Source organism: Electrophorus electricus, chromosome 2, assembly GCF_041902795.1.
Source record: "Electrophorus electricus isolate QZ-2024a chromosome 2, ASM4190279v1, whole genome shotgun sequence".
Classification (NCBI taxonomy): domain Eukaryota; kingdom Metazoa; phylum Chordata; class Actinopteri; order Gymnotiformes; family Gymnotidae; genus Electrophorus; species Electrophorus electricus.
Window position 1 is genome coordinate 5,547,143 of NC_137498.1, and position 19,629 is coordinate 5,566,771.

At 38.3% G+C, this 19,629-nt stretch overlaps 1 long non-coding RNA gene across 2 annotated transcripts; it reads left to right on the forward strand.

Annotated features, from left to right (window-relative positions):
- Positions 1-919: 919 nt before the first annotated feature.
- On the forward strand, positions 920-11,268 carry LOC145647150 (uncharacterized). 2 transcript variants are annotated; one of them, XR_014116288.1, is made up of 5 exons: positions 920-1,028; positions 2,012-2,129; positions 2,344-2,458; positions 2,605-2,676; positions 9,588-11,268. It is a non-coding gene; the product is annotated as an uncharacterized LOC145647150 (long non-coding RNA). The 2 variants fall into 2 exon arrangements; XR_014116289.1 differs by lacking the exon at positions 9,588-11,268 and adding an exon at positions 2,775-2,933.
- Positions 11,269-19,629: the final 8,361 nt, after the last annotated feature.

Consider the following 19,629-nt stretch of genomic DNA (forward strand, 5'->3'; position numbering starts at 1 on the left):
CACCACAGATGCTTCAACAGATGATGAATTCTAGACTCCATCCTGTCCACTGCATTTACCACATTAATTTCAAATCTGTATGCCTATATAATACATGTAATGACGTTTTTATCCTTGTCTCTTTGTAGCTAGGTTGTTTGGTTGGGTGTTCTTTATAGGCTATAAGAAAATTAAAAAATGTATGCTAACCTTATTTCTTTTCAGCAGTAATTAACCTTTGTGAAGATGTGATCAAAACGTTGTGTTATAAAGCACATATTGGAATAACCCCTGTAAAAACCATGTGCAGGTTATTTTGGGGCTACAATCCTGCACTTTTAAAAAATATATTTTTAAAAAATAATAAACCATTTGAATCAGTAATGAACGGAGCATTTAATTCTGTTTGTCTAGTTGTTCAATTTCATAATATAAGCATATATTATGCAAGAAAGTGTTTGCATAACGGCGTAGCCTTGGTACTGAAACACCAGAGTAAAGATAAGCCGTTTTGTTGAACATTGTACTGTGATCAATAAGCCTAATTTTCAGTTAAAATTGTATAATTTCTTAAGAATTTATTATTATAGTTGTTGTTTAGGTTGAATTTTGATCCTTAATGAGTGTTCAAATGACTTTGGATTATAGCGAATACAGAGTGAGTGAATTGTACCTATGTGGAATGATTACTAATTAATTAATATATAGTTTACATGTATAGGTTATATTTACTTTATTTATTTAGATTTTTTAATCTGAGCCTGATAACAAAATTATAGCATAAAGAGGGGGAAATTATTTTAAAATGTGATAGTGTGATTTCTGATATGAGACTATAATGTCATTTCAGCTGCACTTTTTTCATTGTTCTAAACAACCACTGAACAGAATTTAGCGCTCGATTATGTCATAATTTGTGTCATTCTATTTCCGACCCCAGATCAGTGTACTGAGCGGATTTGCCGATGACGATCATTTTAGACAAAACATCAACAGAGACTACACACAATTCTTCACGCATAAGAGGTACTGAGAAACGAAAACAAAACGTAAGTAGCATTTAGTTTTATCTACAAAGGCAGATACTAAATATTTGATAACGGCCCGCCGCCTGCAGTGGGAGTTCATGATCTTGTGTGAAACCACAACTATGTAGTCACACACACCTGCACCGGGTTATTCTCTTAATGTCTGTGTGTGTTTAAACCCCGGTTGGTGTGTGCATCCTTGTCGGTCTGTGTTCTCGCTAATGTTCACGTACGTGGTGCACTTTATGTTTGTAAGCTGTGTTCAACGTTGCTCATGTTCATCTTGCCTGTTTCGTGTGAGCGCCACTGTGTTCGTTATTCGTGTTCGTCTAATGAACATCTGTCTATGTCAAGGGAGTTTGTGGGACCTGCGGCACTCGGGCCGTCTCAGCTGTTTAATTTAACGGACCGCACAAATATTTTAAAATGCGGCATAAGTGAGCAGAGAATGAACTAACTAAAAGGAAATGTTGTTAAATAAAAGGGGAAGTAGCTAAAAGTATTCGCGTAACTGAACTCCATTAGATGAAATGCGTTGACTGAGACAAGGGAAAGTGACTTCTGCGCTTGTTTTAGAAAAGCCTCTGTAAGACCACGAGTGTGGCCATTATGCACTGTCGGACAACAGGCAAACTTTGATTCACATTTTTAACATTTGTAGAAGAAATTGAGCTAAGGTTGGCCATTTGTTCTGTTATATAACTATATTAAACAATAAAATCTATAGGCTTTGATTTCTCATTTCCATAGAGTTATGAAACTAGGCTACAAAATTAATCCTGTGCACAAATGCATGTAAAATAAGCCTTGTTTTATAGAAAATTGTGTTGTAATCAAAGCCTAATTTTCAGTTCAAATTCAATTACCTCTTAGAAATAAGTCTTTAATTTTCAAAAATGTATTTTTTTTAGTTGTCCAAAAACATACAAATGTTGACTTTTTAAAAGAAATAAAACGGCTTTATTATCGTTCAATACAATAGAACTTTCTTCTGTCCTTTCTAGATGCCAAGGGACAACTTCATTATTAATTAATATCATTACCAGAAGACACAAGAGTCATAGAGACCCTGCTACCATTGCTGGGTTTAAGCAGCATTACTCGGCCAATCTGGGAGAAAGTGTAAGCGTCTACATCATTTTTTACTATAATTTTAATAAAAATTTATATACACTGTATCCACAGTTTTATTTATTTAGCCTTCACACTTTCCTGACTTGTACAGATGGTAGCCCAAAATATGCTGTCCATTAGTGGAGTTTCCACTGCCCAGGTGGGGTCAATGGATGATTCATTTCCTTTACAATTCATCACTATTTCTCATTTCTCACCCAAGAAACAGGAGGACTGTAAGAAGGTTCGTACCATCCCGAGCAGATCTGCTGAATACTTTATGATCACAGAGTCAATGGGAGAGATTTGCTCTTTGGACCACAGCGCCCATGTAGAAGGTGCAGATGTACTTTCTTGAAAAAATCTAGCTTTCCATTAAGAACACACAGTAGGACATGATGTTTGTTCTCTTTAAATATGTGCCTGTACTTTATTATGTAATTACATTTTTATTGATTCTTTTGGGGAAAAAAAACATCTGTAGATGTAAGAGAGGATCTGGGTGGAGTAGCGGAATCTTTTACAGAGGCAGTCAAAGTGGAGAACACCCCAGCTGGTGAGTAGCATCAAAGCACCACATCAATTATCAGAGTGTACATACATCCACTCCATGGACACCAGTTTAAAAATTCTACTTTTATTTCAAATATAAAGGCTCAGAATGCCAGAACTTGAAGAGAGTACGCATTTTCTTCAGACGAGCGTGGCAGGCTATAAAAAGCACCTTGTCCTGTGCCAGGCGCTCCAACAAAATTAGCCCTACTCTTTAACTTTTCCCAGCTCTTTTTACCAATTTATTTTGTATTTCTTTTTTCCCTTCATTTTCCCCAACCTGTCTTTTCATTTTCTGAAATATTTTTTTACTTTTTTATTTATTTTTGATTAATAAACTTTACTTCATGCAAAGATATAGTCTGTTTGCATTCTGGACCTTTTAATCATATTTTTCATTCTAAGACTAGCCAAGGGTATGATTCTAATTCGGCCAAATAAATCTTGAATGATTCAACTCACTTTAATAACATTTTTAGATTAGCACATATATATACAGTTTCATGTCACTCACCTTTAGTGAGAGGATGTACAGTAAAGGGAAAACACAAACTGAGCATCCTTGTCTCAATGGAAACACCACTGACCTCCCAGCACACACTGACAACTCAACACCCAGATCTCCACTACCACTGTGGACACACACTGACTCCAGAACTCTCACAGCATTACTTCAGTACTCCAGACCCTAATGTCCACCCAGCAGAGAGGAACTGGGAACAAATTAACTTGGCCACAGCTCTTATGTTTCTTTTCAAGTTCACATCACCAGCTTTACGGAGACATACAAAACCACACACAGTGCCATCATGTCCTTTGACCTGTGAGGACTCTGGTTGTTTCTTCCTTTGTGATGTATCCCACAACCCCACACTGACCATGATGCTGCATCTGTGAAACCATATAGGAGACACACATGCTCATTATAAAGCAAAGGGGGTGGAGTCTGATGTAGAGGAGAGAAACAAACAGACATATTATCCCCTCACTCTTATTCTCAAACTCCTCTTTCTAAGTTTATAGTTTTAAAATTCAGTTTATAGAGTTAATCACCTCAAAGCTTGCGCTCATACAAATTTTTGCATTACTTTTTCATGACTTTATATATTTTATGTTTGCACTATCTTATGATGTCCTGTGTACTTAATATTTTATTCATTGTATCAAATTTGTTTTATTGGTAAATATACTTTGAACTATTATGCACTGTCACTACAGAATGCTGTCTGCTTTATGTCTCCAGAGACTATAAGCATGCAAACACACACACACACACACACACCCACACACACCCACACACACACACACACACACACACATTCAAGAATTTTTAGATAGTGAGAGGACCTGCTTTTTCTTTGGTTTTTCAGTTTCCACATCACAATAATTTGTTGTGGACCATTGCTTATGCAGAAAAGTTCTTTAAGATTTTTTGTGAGTAATGTGAAGTTCTGAATTTACTGAATGAGTCAAAAACAAACAACAAAAACCTGCATTACTCACAATAAGAACCTATTTGAACTTTGATAAACTCTATTAATCAGCCTTTGAACATAGACATGGTTTGGGTAGTATATGAGCAGTCCCTTTTCTCAGTGAAGTACTGACATCTCTCCTCACAGTACACAATATTATGCAAAGTATCAGTAACCATACCAGTCCTACTCATACTAAACCTGTTTTGTACTAAATTAAATTCAAACTAGACCTGCCACTGAGAACACACTGGAGCCTAGTCCTAGTTTTAGTCTGTGTTTAAAACATCATCCTTTATTCCAATTTCACATTAGAATAGACCCAGCAGTCAGAGTTGTGCTGTTTTGATTATTAAACTACACTTTACAGAATAAATGTAGTATTTTGTACTATTTCTAGCTAGAAACCACTGATAAGCCTGTCATGGCATAAGGCAAGAAATAGACTAGAAGGAAAGTGAGCTTGTGAGTGTGTGACCACAGCTCAGCTGCAGAGGTGTCGAAGCAGCACGGTTGTCACTTCTGGTCTAAAATGGGCTTTAGACTCTGATCTGGTATCCACTGCCCACTGGTTGGAACTGTGAGAAATGAAACCACAGCAGACATCCTGAGCTCTCAGACCAGAACAGTCTCCTTCTTCTTCTGGGGCGTCATAAGGTGTTTTGAGAGCAAAATGTTTATTGACTTTAAAAACTGCACATATTCACATTAAGATGCCATACACATATCAAATACTTTTCTACCACAATTTAGTCCACAAACCATATTTTTCTCACACCACTAATAGATTAAGAACACTGCTGTAAAAGTGGAGCCTGTATGTTATATTTGATGTATTCACTGAGCTGAGTTATTTCATGACAAGTATTTACATGAAAGTAGGGTCATACACTGACCATGACTGCAGACATTAGCATTAGGGTATTTATTCAGCAGTAGACAAACAGGGAATATCTGCGAACAATTACTGGGAGGGGTAAGAGACAAAACTCACATGAGACACATGTCAAGGGGCAGGGCAGGGGAGGAGCTAGAAACTAAAACATACAAAAGCACATGGAGACAAAAACATACTAAAGCAATAACATGTAATTGTCTTCTACTCTTTACAGTGTAGCCTATAGAAACATATAACAGGAAATATAGGACAATTATATTTTAAATATATAAAAAAGTACACAGACTTCATAAGATGGAATCATAAGATATGCAGAAATATTTAATAATTATTTGTTAAGCAAAACATTTTTCCAGTTCAACCTGAAAAAAAGTCAGCTTGCTTAAATAACATTTTTATTAACATTAACAAATAAATGTACAATTTCATGCAATTCAGCATTAAAAGAGAATTTCACACTCACTTTCAGTGAAGAGAAGACACAAACTCAGCAGCATTGTCACTAAGGAAACACCAGCACACACTGACAACTCTACACCCAGAACTCCACTACCACTGTGGACACACACTGACTCCAGAGATCAGTCCAGAAATCTCTCAGCAGTACTTCACTGAAGTCCAAAAGGACTTCACTACAGTAATGTGGGGTCTTGTGAGTCCTGAGTACACCTGAGGTCTGTTTTTTCATTGTGTAGTTTCACAGAGCCCACAGGGCCCCTGGTGCCTCTGTGAACTAGACATGCATGTTGTGGTTTCAGTGTGGGGGTGTCTGTGGGGGAAGAAAGATGAGGCTTGAGAAACCACCAGAAGGCTGAAAAAGCCTCCTTGTTGACAACTTACCGTTAAAGCAGCCATGTAACACAGCCAGTCTATTGGTGGACAAAAACTGCATACGCTACTTATAGTGTAGCCATGACATGTTATAAACATAAAATACATAAATACAGCAAACATCACACAGCATAAATACATAAAATCAGCAATAGAGTGTAAATATAAAGTGTAAATATAAAATGTAATAAAGTGTAAATATTTGTATTATTCTATTTATTATGTATTTGAAAGATATTTGACAAGCCAGTTAAACAGAGCCTGGGTGATCAGTTATAATTAGACTGCGCCTTTGATATGAGCCATTACACTTAATACTAAAAATTGCTGGTTAAAACCACAAGGACCAAAACCACGACTCGCTCAGATCACGTGTTTCTTTTTAAAAACAGCTCAGCTGGCACAGAGGTTCTAAATCCGGTCATTGTGACCGTGAGGGAAGTACCACCTGGAGTGACGTATCCACCCCTGACATGCTCCATCATCAATGTCACCACAAGCTTCCTCCATCACCTGGAGAAGGTGTATGTGTAGGTGGGGTTGGTGATCATGGACCTTCCACCTCCATGCTGAAAAGAACTCAACAGGATTTAGGAATGGAGAGTAGTGGAAGGTGAAGCACAACACATCATGAGTGTTCAGTGTGTACCAGAGCAGCCTGGCAGAAACTTGTTATTGCAGACAACAACAAACCTGGACTGCTCTGGTCCAGTCCCCTGGTGATGGGGAATGAGTGTGTTGTGTAGTGTATGGAGGAAGGTGATGACGTGGGCAGTTGTAGGGACCAAGAGTGACATGATGATAAATGACATCATTCTGGCTAATGGCTGCACACATTGTGACATCACTCATGTGCTGCTCAGGGATACTGACCATAGTGTAGTGACTTAGATTAGACTGGACTCCTGCTCAGCTTTTCTGAAACACAACCCTTTTCAGCATGGAGGTGGAAGGTCCATGATCGCCAACCCCATATACACATACCTCTTCTCCAGGTGACGGAGGAAGCTTGTGGTGACATTGATGATGGAGTATGTCAGGGGTGGATACGTCACTCCAGGTGGTACTTCCCTCACTGCCTGACCAGAGATATCACCTGTGATGTTGATAAGATCTTGTAGCCAAACCCTTGCAGGAGACAAGATGCACCCTAATTTCTGTTTCATTATTACAAGCCTATTTTGTTATCTTCTATGTATTACAGTATATACAGCATGTGTGTTGCAGTAATGTTCATGCAAAAAATTTTACTTTCCCCTTGTAATTGTGTTTTACTTTATGGTGTGTATGTACTGAATATACATACATAGTCTGTATATCTGTGAAAATAGATGTATGTGTGAGTACTATGACAGACCTTTACAGCAGACTGCTGTGCTCTGCACAGTGGAAACTTAAAAAACACAAGCTAGTAGTGTTTTCCATTTATCATATCAGTGTGTAGTTGCCATGCAGAATAAGCCATACATTTTATATTTGTATAGATGCTTGATGTAAAAATATCATTTTGGAAATAGTTTTGGATGAAGTGTTTGCTTTTCATAAAGCGTGTGACATTTTGTATGCCAACACTCATGAGATCAGAATCCTCTGTAGTCTCTCCCCCAAACACCCACCTACTCCCCACTTGGAAAAACACACAGAAGCACCAAACACACACATCATACACCACATGTAAAATACTGTAGCACATATACAATCAACCACAATGAGGTGTGACCTCTGTCATAGGCAGCTGGATACAGAAGTGGGTAGTAGACAAGAACTGCATCATACACAGAATGAACAAGTGAGGAATAAATAACACAAACAGAAATAAACAACTGAGCACATTTTACATACATATATATATATATTAAAGTTTTATAAAAGTACAAACTTATAGACCGAAATTTTCCTAGTTAGAGTCATAATACTCTGTCTTAATTTTGTCAGTCTTAGTAATGTTCCTACAATTCCTACCTTATGCTGGTCTGAAGTAAGTAATTAGCAATTCGCAAGTAATTAGCACCGGTTCCTCTCTAGTGGACCGAACCACAGCGCAGATTTCAGTCCCACTTAACAAATAAAGTCAACAAATTTACTTTATTCTCCCTTAACCTGGGTGGACAAGACATATTTGGAGTCCATATTTTACTCCTTTAGTTTAGAACAAAAGCTGCTAACATTGCTAACAAACACTGGAAGCCAACAGCAACGATACCTAATAGGATTTGTAAATAAGTCAGATATCAAGCTACATGTCCTCAAACCTCATCCAGGTCGCGTCCCGGTGATGTTTCTTCACTTGTCTAGTTCACAGTGAGTTATACAACACACCGACTAGTCTGGGAGACATTTATTAACACTTGGATGCGGTTTGACCGGCTTGAGAGAAGTTTGTGGGCATGGATTTACGAAGGCTATATTTGAGTTGCTGTTGACCTCCAGTGTTTGTTAGCAACGTTAGCATTTAACAGCTTTTGTTCTAAACTAAAGAGGCAAAATTTCTTGGTCGATAGACCGGATCTGGGGTAAGTGGTGAGCTGCTACTCTCTGTTGATCCCAGATATAAATACCTTTGTGCAAATGAATGTATGAGGATGACAACACCTGTAGAGAGAAGGTAACACTCACCATCAGCAGCGTGGAGCACAAGGAGCAGATAAACACACACCTGCATTCTTACTGAGTTACACACACACTACACACAGCTACAGCAGGACTGCTGATACACACCGTACACACTCTTCAATACAGTCTACTGAATGACTTCACAGCTACACTTATAGTGGAGAGAAAGTGTATTCAGAGGAAACTCTGACGTACTTCTGTCCGCAAGATACACACAGCGATAAATTTGTAAGTCTTCATTTGGTACATCCTCTTTATTCCTCATCAGTCAAACTTGCATATGACCAAATGGATCTTTTATTATTATACAATAAAAACCCAGGTGGAATTACAGCAGCCAAAGTACTGAATATTTGAGATTTGTACGACATGTTGAACAAACTTATAAAGTAGCGTTGTAATATCAGGGCATGTTTTACCCATAATGCACTGCAAGACAGGTAATTCTCAGCTGATTTGAACTGCGCATGTTCAGTTGTTTAGTGAGGTTCAGTTTCACATTTGATGGAACATATTTGGGAAATGTTTGTTGGCCAAAAACTGGTCCACGCTGTGCAACACTGTCACTCCACCACTAGAGATGTGAACTCTACTCACACCACAAATGTACTGTTGCTTTCAGCTTCTGCATATCAAAAGTCTTTTCTTACCTACAATGATGTGCTGGTTGAATTATTTAACTCGTGAATTATTTAACTCGTGTCTTTATCACAATAATAATTTAAAAAAATACATCAATCTTATAGAAGGAAAATGAGTTAATTTAAATTGTTTTTAAAGAAATTACATCAGTCTTAATAAGAAATATATTGCTTTTTTTTCCCCCAGTGTTTCCATATAATTTAAGGTCCACCTAGTGGTAAAACGTTAGATTCTGGTTTTGACAGGATTTTATAACTAAAGTGCACCTGGAAAAGATAACTTCCAGAATGTTAAATTGAATAAGTTTTGTGTTGACATTTTAATTACACATTAATTACACACACACACACACACAGGTCTGCAGTGCATGTGTATATTTGCCTTGAGTACCCCCACACACACTCATCTGTTGTACGTGTGTGTATGTCGTGTGCTGTCCTCCTCTATCCTCTTTAGTGCTGATCTGTGACTGTCTTACTGTACGTGTGATGTCCCTGCAGCAGGAGTGAGACATCACTGACTACATGAAGAACTATCTGAGTGCTCCTCAACAAAGCCTGTCATACCTACACACACTGTTTTTAGGACTGTGGCGTGAGTGAGTGAGTGAACACATGAGAACTGAAACCGAGACAAACACTTCAGCTCACACACACTTCCCTCTTCCTACTTTCACTTGTTCAAATTTGTCCTCCCTCCCTCCTTTGGTCTGTGGTATTCTGACTTGTTCAAGCATGCAGTTTGTCACCAGGCTGAATATTCAAGTTCACAGGAGCAAATAAGCACTATGAATTCATGCAAAATCTAAACAGTGAGTTTTACATTTATGTGACACTTTTATCTAAAGCAACTTATACTTATGACTGAGTACAACTTGAGCAAATGAGGGCTAAGGGTCTTGCTGAAGTGCCCAACAATGGCAACTTGGCAGTAGTGGAGACTGAACGCAGGATCTTCTGACACACACACACACACACACACAGAGTGAAGAGTCAGAGCTAGAGCGGTATGTAACACAAATATGAAAACAGTGTCAGCAGAACAGAATCTGAGGCCACATGTGTCAGGCCTCTGCTACCAGGCCAGGGTTGAGAGGTCATCACTGGCACCCCCAATGGAATGAAATAAATAAATATATTTAATACGGCCATGTGTTACTTATAAAGTAGCTACTGAGTAGATATTTGATCATCTACAGAATTAGAGAGAAAGTCACACTCACCATCAGCAGCATGGAGCACAAGAAGCAGATAAATACACACCTGCATTCTTACTGAGTTCCAAACACACTAAATACAGCTACAGCAGGACTTCTGATATACACCATACACACACTCTTCAATACAGTCTACTGAATGATCTGACAACTAGACTTACAGTGGAGAGGAAGTGTATTCAAATGAAGTTCTGACGAACTAACCTCAACACAACACACACACCAAATATAGAGATGCGGGAGGTTTTGTAAGTTGTCGTGTGGTATGTCCTCTTTCTTCTTTATCATTCCGTGATCTAGCAGATATTCTCAAATTGTCAGTGAGGACGGTCTCATTCTTAGTTAAGTGGCTCCGTCCTTTGTCATAGAGACACGATGTAGAAGCTCAGGGGGTGAGATCCAACATAACCTCCCTCACTACTGTTTGGTCAGTTCATTTCACTATGGCGCCCAAAGTACTTCAAATGATTATTAATGAAAATAGCAGGTGGAATTACAGCAGCCACAGAACTGGCTACCTGAGACGTTAAAAAAAGTGTGAACAGTTGTTTAAAGGAGCATTTAATTTCAGAGCATTATTTTTTACCCACAATGCAGTGCATGAAACATAAGTCAGGGTGAATTTTAATTGCACATTTTCAGCTTGAGTAGTGTGTTTCCATTTCAAATTTGATGGGTAATTAGTTTGCAGGAGAGATGTGTTTGCTGGTCAAAAGATGGTCTTCACTCTATAAGAATGTCGCTCCACCACTAGAGATGTGAACTCTGCTCACACCACAAATGTACTGTTGCGTTCAACTTCTGCATATCAAAAGCCTTTTCTTGGTCCATGTAATAATGCTGAGGTTAAAGGTGTGAATTATGTAAATAAAAAAAATACATTCGTCTTGTAGAAGGAAAATTTGACATTTTTCTTTCTATAAATCAGTCTTAATAAGAACTTTGTCATTTTTATAGTCCTAGTGTTGCCATATGATTTATGTAAAATTTGTAGCATGGGTCCACCTAGTGGTAAAATATTAAATTGCAGTTTTTACTGGATTGTAACTTAATTGTTGGTTTGAATTTTTTCTACATGTAAACTCATAAGAAGTCTGTTGATTCTCCTACATTCTGACTCTATTGTCTTAATTATGAGTAGGGGTGAATAAATGCAGTGACTAATCCCCCTACAAAGGCATAATGATCCATTACACTAATGAAAATTGCACTGTACTGTTACCACCAAGATTTATTTGGTTAAAGTAACATTTACTCTGTCACCACGTAATGATTACTTACTCTGATTATTTGATTATTTGTCTTAGTGCATAGATATCTGTGATATATATATATATATATATATATATATATATATATATATATATAATTAGATATAACTGTAAAATCCGCCTGATAAAAATAACTACCAGAATTATGGAATTTATCAACTTTTACAATACGTTTTCAGATCATATCTAATACTACAGCATGGATTATAAATAACACACATACTTTTATATACTCACAACCCACTTTACTAGAAACAGAAAGACGACCTGGGGCACAGGGTCTGTGAGTTTGTAGACAAAAACAAATGCATTTATTTAATGTTTTATATATGGATCCAAAGGGAATTGTAAAATAAAATTAATATCATAACTCTTAATTGGTAAACAGTACAACACCTGATCATGTCTTACATGTTACCTGACTCTTAAATATGTACAGGTATCAATTGGACTAGTGAAATTTTATTAGCACTTGAAACAAACTGATGTTATATAGACTGTCGTCTAAACATCTACAGCAAAAGACTGGACTGTCCAATTAAAGTGAAAGCTAAAATGACCTAAAATGTCTATAGACTATTAACTAAATGTCTATAATCATGGAATAAATTTTCCAAATAAAGTGAAAGCTGCACTATGTAGAATATATGTTGTCCACTATACTATCTGACAGAAAACTTGGCCTCACCAGGAGAAACAGTGTCATCTTGAGGACTCACTGTGCCCTGGGCCTACATGGCACTGTATTTCTCTTTGTTTGCTTTGTCTGACTCTTCAGACAGAAAATGACGCTTCCTCCCTTTTTCGTACATTCTTCACCTGTGAAAGAACGCATGTATCTGTATTCATTGATGTGGTGCAACTATGGAAATCAATCACAGCTCAGGCAGAAGATAATATTTCAATGCGTTATTTAACTCCACTGTGTCCACTGTTGACACAGCACAAACCTGTTCTCAATTTCCTGAACCCTTTATCCATCTGTCTGAGTTTTATAATTGCTAAACTTTGGTGTGTCTCTTGCTCTGAGAGGACAGAACACAAGAGCTGAATAACAGGAACCATATGCGTGATTACAGCTGTCAAATGTGATGGAAAGAGTGAGTTGGCTGTCGTCCAGGAAAGGAGCACTTGAGGAACAGCGGGGGGGGGGGGGGGGGGGGGGTCAGGGAAACCACAAGGGTGTAGAAGAACTAAAGAAAGTGTGTGTGACCATGCGCTCACTCAGAGGGCTCACTCTCCTTACAGTTACTCTGTAAGAGAGACTGAGTCCCTTATGCACAAAGGTATTATTAAGTAAAGCAAAGCACTTCTGAGAGAGTTCTGAAGTCCTCGACAGCCTGCCTGCTGCCCATAGTGCTGAAATTACAGACACAAACAGGGCCATTTAGTAAATCTTAGTTCTTTTTTTGTTGTTGAGTTTGCTGTTCAGTTTCCAGTTTTGTATGAAGGATTTACTAAAGATTGTGTGCTAAACATATATTCAGTGCTAACATTCCTCTCAAGGTATCTTTCTCAACATCTCAAAAAGTTTAAGTCAATGCTACACAATCAACACAACTCAGAGTTCTTATTCTATATGTTACATTCTACATAAAATTCACCAGGTTGCCTTTACATTATGTGATGATGTCATTAGTCTGATGTTACATTATCAGTTATGATGTGTATGATGTCATATCCTGAGTTATCATTATTTTGATTCATATGGTTCCTCTTGCTAAAAAGGACACTCTGGGAGTAACATTAGCTAATGTTACCTTAACCAAAAATCAAGAGAATGCCAGATTGATCCTTCCCCAAAAAACTGTTGAAGCTAAAATTGTCCTGGGGAAATATTCCTGTGGATTGTGGCTGTGAATTAGAAAAAAAGACAAACAGTTCACAGTGTGATTAATCTCCTTAGTACCTTCAGGAAGGAAAATAAAATTATTCCTACTTATTGCTTAGTGTCATCAAGGAATGTTTTACAATGTAAGTAGATTTTCCGACAGTTAACTAAAAGGTTAAGTGTGTGACAGGAAGTTAATGTTTATAATTTCTCTTATATTATCTTAGGGGGAAATATAAACATGCTGTGACACTGTGTGTGTGCTTCAATAAAGTAGTATTAAGGCACACCTCAAATCCACCATGTGCAGCTCAGGTGGACCTCTACCAGGCAGACCTCATCTTCACCAGGTACACCATAACTCCACCAGGCAGAATTTAACTCCACCAGGTACACATCAGCTCCATCAGGCACTCCTCAGCTCCACTGGGAGGTCTGTAATAGGTAAATTAGAGTCACATCTAACATTAGCATTCCTGCTCGAATTCTTATCATTTCATAAACATGTATCACTGAATCCTGTGGAACTGGAAAATGTACAAAACAGAAATGTCAAGAAGACAAATGTAATGACACAAGCTTCCAGTTTGTTTGCTCTTCATGTATGCTGGCTGATCATGAAGGACTTTCCACAGAAGTTGGTACCAACTCTCAGACCTCTTATTCTATCAGAGTTCACAAAACAGTTTATTCAGCTCATGTCCTGAACTTGTGCCAAACCAAATGTACTAAGTCATTAAAAAATCTCACAAGCTTAAGTCTGCTTGCCTTATCTTGTTAGAATAGCAAAAAAAGTACAAATACTCTTCAGCTAACTTTGGGATCAAATGAACACTGGACACAACATTTGAACATTTGGCTCTTTGTATGTAGGTTAGCTAAGAACATGATCATAAGAAATCTCAGTAATACTGTCATGCCAGGCACTGCAGAGACAAGCTTCATACCCTTACCAATAGAATCATGTGCTAAATAAAACATATAAGGGGTTTAATTCCATGTGAGCTGGAACTGAACTTAAAATCAAAATTCACTGCGTGCACAATGCTGTTCTCCCTTTTAGAATAAAATTAACAATATACTTCAACAGCTCCACATCTAGATTGCTTTCTTTGAGGGGCAGTAAAACATAATGGGTTGGCATATCATGCTCATGGACAGGAGCGCCGCCCGTTTCCATGGCTACCTAACCACTTCCTTGTTTTCCCACCATCCCCTCCTCTCTCTCTCTCTCTCTCTCTCTCTCTCTCTCTCTCTCTCTCTCTGTTTTATTCTGTTCCCTCGTCCATTGTACTTTCTCACTGTTCTCTCGTCTACGTTGCTTTCTCTTTTCGCGTCAGGTGTTCTCACGTTGCTTCGTTTCTGTTTAGGTTTCTTTACCATTTTCATATACGATAGTGTTGTGTGCTTTTCCTTTTAGTTCTGTTACCTGTGTTTGTCTCTTATCTTTAGTCTCGCTAAAGTAGCCGGTTCTGTGTGCTCCCCTTCCTTGTTTCTTCTTCCCTCGCTTGTCTTAGTTTTATGTTTCATTGTTTTCCCGTTTGTCTTTCCTTAAATATTTATTTCCCTAATTTACGTAGTGTTCATCCTCACCCTGATTAGCCTGTTCTTCTTTTGTTTGTTCCTTGGTTTTGTCCTGTATTGTGTTCACCTGGTGTTTATTAAACTTGTTCCTTTTCACTGTTCTGTCTATAGTTTGTTTTCTCCTGTTTTTGATTCCGCTCACTCGCATGTCAGAGACGATGGTACTACGGACGTGTGTTCGCCCTCCACCTTCCACGAGTTACACACGTTTAGTCATATTTTAAAATCCAGAACTGTATTAAGGGCTTGATTAGAGGAGGGATGTGAGGAGATGCAGTAAAAAAAAATACATGTGGACAACCAACCCTTTGTAAAACATATCTCTCTTTCCACGCCATTTGGATTAATATTAATGTGATGTCATTTAAGATGTCTGACTATTGTCACTCTAACCTTATGTGTGATTGACACGCTAAGTTACGTTGGGCATAGCAGGAATTCCTCAAGTCAAACGAGGTGGATCCGTAGAGTCTCGATCTTTCTCTTTACATTGGTGACTCAGTGGAGGGTTTGGTGAGTCATGCATCTGCCTTGCATGATTCTAGAAATGCAACAAGATCTATGCACTTTATTCAAGAAGGAAAAACTATAACCAGCATTAACCAGTGAAAGATGTTTGGAGTTAATAAAACAGAAAATCTTGTCTTAATTATCTTAATATATAATTATATGTGTTTTTTCTTTGTAAAGGCAAATAAATGTTACACCATCAGGTCATGCTACAGTACTGCTGTGCATTTAAACCACATAAAGGCTCAGAGAGAGTTTGCAGCTGATCCCGATGACAAATGATGACAGCAGAGCTAATGATACAGGCTTAAATTGAAATATGAGGTAAATAACTAAAATATAAATGCATACACCTGAGACTGAAATGTGCTTTGTGGCCAAATGTGTGCTTTCAAAAAGCTTTCAAAACTTGCTGCGATGGCGAGGAATCGTTCAAGCCATGTGAAGGTTCTCAGAGAGGTCAGTGGCACTGACATACAAAGAGCTCGGAAAGTAGATCTCTGTTGGAGATAGGAGGAGCTGCAGCTGTACAAAAAGGCTTCAATCCTGAAGACAAGTTTCTGAAAGACATCCAGCATTTCTACAAAGGTGAAGCCATCAGTGTGGACTTTTCCATACCTGAAGTCGCTGTGCAAGAAATCAACAAGTTAATTGCCAAAAAGACCAAGGACATGATCACTGATATGGTCAAGAGTCTGGATGCTGCCACTGTGATGATGCTCATCAACTATATGTATTTCAAAGGTAAGAGTAGACAAGTAGAACCCACTAGAGATTAAAATAATTTTTCATGTATTTCACCTGAACTGCAGTAACCAGTCTTGGATTTCATTCTCTCAGGTAAATGGGAAGAGGCTTTTAAAGTGGAGGACACCAGCAAAGGTGACTTTAATGTGGATGAGAACACCACAGTGTCTGTGGATATGATGAACAGAAATGGTGAATATGACTTCTACTATGACCAGGGCAACTTTACGTCTGTTATCATGCTGTCATATAATGGAAATGTCTCCATGATGATCGTCCTGCCTGACCAGGGAAAAATGGAGGAGGTGGAGAAACACATCAGCAAGGATCACCTCAAGTACTGGAAGGACAAAGCCCACAAAACGTAATGTATCATGAAATTCATTATTTTCTTTTTATATAATTTCACTTATGAATGTGAAATATTACCCACAATAGAACCTTTAATCCATGACAAGGTTACCAACTTCAAAAATATTTTAAATAAATGATTTTGCTTATGCTATTCCATGTAAGAGTGCATTTGCCTATCTGATCATCTCTGTTTTCCAGCACTTTGGACTTGTTTATGCCCAAGTTCTCTGTCTCTGCCTCCTCCGGCCTTGGGGACACTCTGAAGGAAATGGGAATAGTTGATGCATTCTCAGACAGCACAGACTTCTCTGGAATCAGTAAGGGGGCCAAAGTGGCTGTTTCTAAGGTATGTGGAGAAACTTTAAGAGATACGCTGTGATTTCTAGAGTCTCACATTACGAGTGTGGAAAATAATGTTTAAAGCCATCTCATTAGATGTCTGAGGGATCTTTGGGGCAAAAACCTAATGGTTTTCTGATGTCTTTTTGTTTTGGTAAGAACACTAAAGCAATCATTCTGTTATGGGATCAATCTGTTTTGGGAAACTTGGTGGGATCTCGGCAGAGACTGCCCATCTTAAATATCTTGCTCATGGGAAAGATAACTGACCCCACTGCATAGTGTCAGACGTCTCCCCCATTGTGTAGTCAGCAGTACGATGGGAGTGCTACTGAATTATCTCTCATATCAATTAGCAACAGATATATAGTCACATCTCTGTATTATCTCAGAGCAATCAAAGGCTAAAGGTCGTGCTAGTTTAGTCAGTAACAGGCATACAGAAGGGACTTTGTTTAGCTATAAACAAACTAAAAATAAAATGCTGCTTTCAGACTTAGTCCAGTCCCCTTACACCAGATATGAGAAAAAGAAAACAGACTGTTGGATTATTTCTGACATCACAGTGATCACAGATGTACACAAACTCAGGCATCTGAATGGTAATAAAGGCTTTGAGTGAGACTTGAATGGGTTTTCATTTGATTTGACAAATCAGTCATAGCAGTTTCGAACACACAAATCAGGGAAAGTTATAATATTAGGGATGTTGGTGATATTTGTCAGTGTTTTATACACATATTACTTAAGTGGAACAATGTCATTCTTAAACAGATGTGGCAATGTGACAATACACATATTACTTAAGTGGAACAATGTAATTCTTAAACAGATGTGGCAATGTGACAAACGTACATTAAGCTCTCTGACTGACCTGTGACTAATTTATACATAAGTTCTTTCCCAGTGTGGAGTTCTTTCCCAGTGTGTTGTCTTGTATGTTGATTCACTATGATGATCTGATCACAGCAGTTAGTGAAACATCCTGGCCCCTCTGAGTCTGTCAGGGTTCAAAATCATACTTATCGCCTCACTAACACTAACACTGCTTCTAAACCAGTACCTGGAGGTTCCATATTTGTAAAAATATGTATACGGTTGTGGTTTGACCATTTGAGCGGTAACTGAGTCAGAAATCAGACTTCAAAATGCTGTTCTCCAGTTAAAGAATGTACAGTATATGGTAGCTAGGTCTGACAATGAGGATTTTAGAGGGGATCTAAATTTTTTTAAGCTGTTTCTTTCTAGAGACAGAATTTTAGGTGATTTTTCAAGTATATTTGATCTTGTATGATTTATTGTCTGCACTGGACCTGAAAACACACTTGACCTGTAACAGATTTCTAAACCTTATTACATATCTCTAGGATTAGGTAAAAGATAGGCATATTTAAAACCATGCATATTAAAAGTAGTATGTTTTTAAACCATTATATGATTAGATTTAAATCTTAGTAGTGGGTGTAGTGGGTGAAATCTTCCCCCTCGCTTCTGCATCCATTCTGTTAATGATTCAAAAGGGATTCTGAGAAATTTCTCCTAACGCTCAATTTGGAGTGTGACTCTAAAAACCCCCTGTTTAGAGGGACCTGAAGCCCTAACAGTGCACCCTAGCCCTCTATCAGATACCCTACCCCTGCTCACGAGCACTGCATATGGAGGGGCAGGGCTAAGTGGTAGGGTCAAGGGGTGAAATGTGATTGGGACATAGTGAAGGTGTATGAGGCACAGGAACATGAGAAATAATGATGTTGCTGGGGGCCACAATGACTGGATTTAAACCTCTGTGCTAGCTGACCTGTTCTTAAAAAGAAACACCTGGTCTGTGTGAGCTGTTAGTCATGGTTTCAGTCCTTGTGGTTTTAACCAGCAGTTTTAAGTATTATGTGTATATGTTATGGCTACACTATAAGTAGCATATGCAGATCGTGTCCATCAGTAGATTGGCTGTGTTACATGGCTGCTTTAACATAGTTAGTTATGGCTTGTAGTCAACAAGGAGGTCTTCTCAGCCTTCAGGTGAAAGCCTCCTCTTTCTTCCCCCTTAGACACCCCCACACTGAAACCACAACATGTAAGTCTGGTTAACAGAGGCACCAGGGGCCCTGTGGGCTCTGTGAAACTACACAATGAAAAAACAGACCTCAGGTGTTCTCAGGACTCACAAGACACTCAATTACTGTGGGGGACGTAGTGAAGTCTTTGTGGACTTCAGTGAAGTGCTGCTAAGAGAGTTCTGGACTGAATTCTGGAGTCAGTGTGTGTCCACAGTGGTAGTAGAGTTCTGGGTGTAGAGTTGTCAGTGTACTGGGAGGTCAGTGATGTTTCCATAGTGACAATGCTGCTGAGTTTGTGTCTTCTCTTCACTTCATCCCACTGAAGGTGAGTGTGAAATTCTTTCTTAATGCTCAGTGACATGAAACTGTACATTTATATGAAACTTTACATTTATGTGTGAGTCACTGAGTCTTCTCTTTTATCTTGTCAGAATTTGATTCATTGTTTGCTTCACAAATAATCATTGGTCACTCCTGCATTTTGTGACTTCGTTTTAAATACACAATAAGGCTTCAAAAGGATTATCCTGATTATCTTAATTTACTGTTATGTGTTTCTGCAGGCTGCACTCTGGTAAAGAGTAGAAGA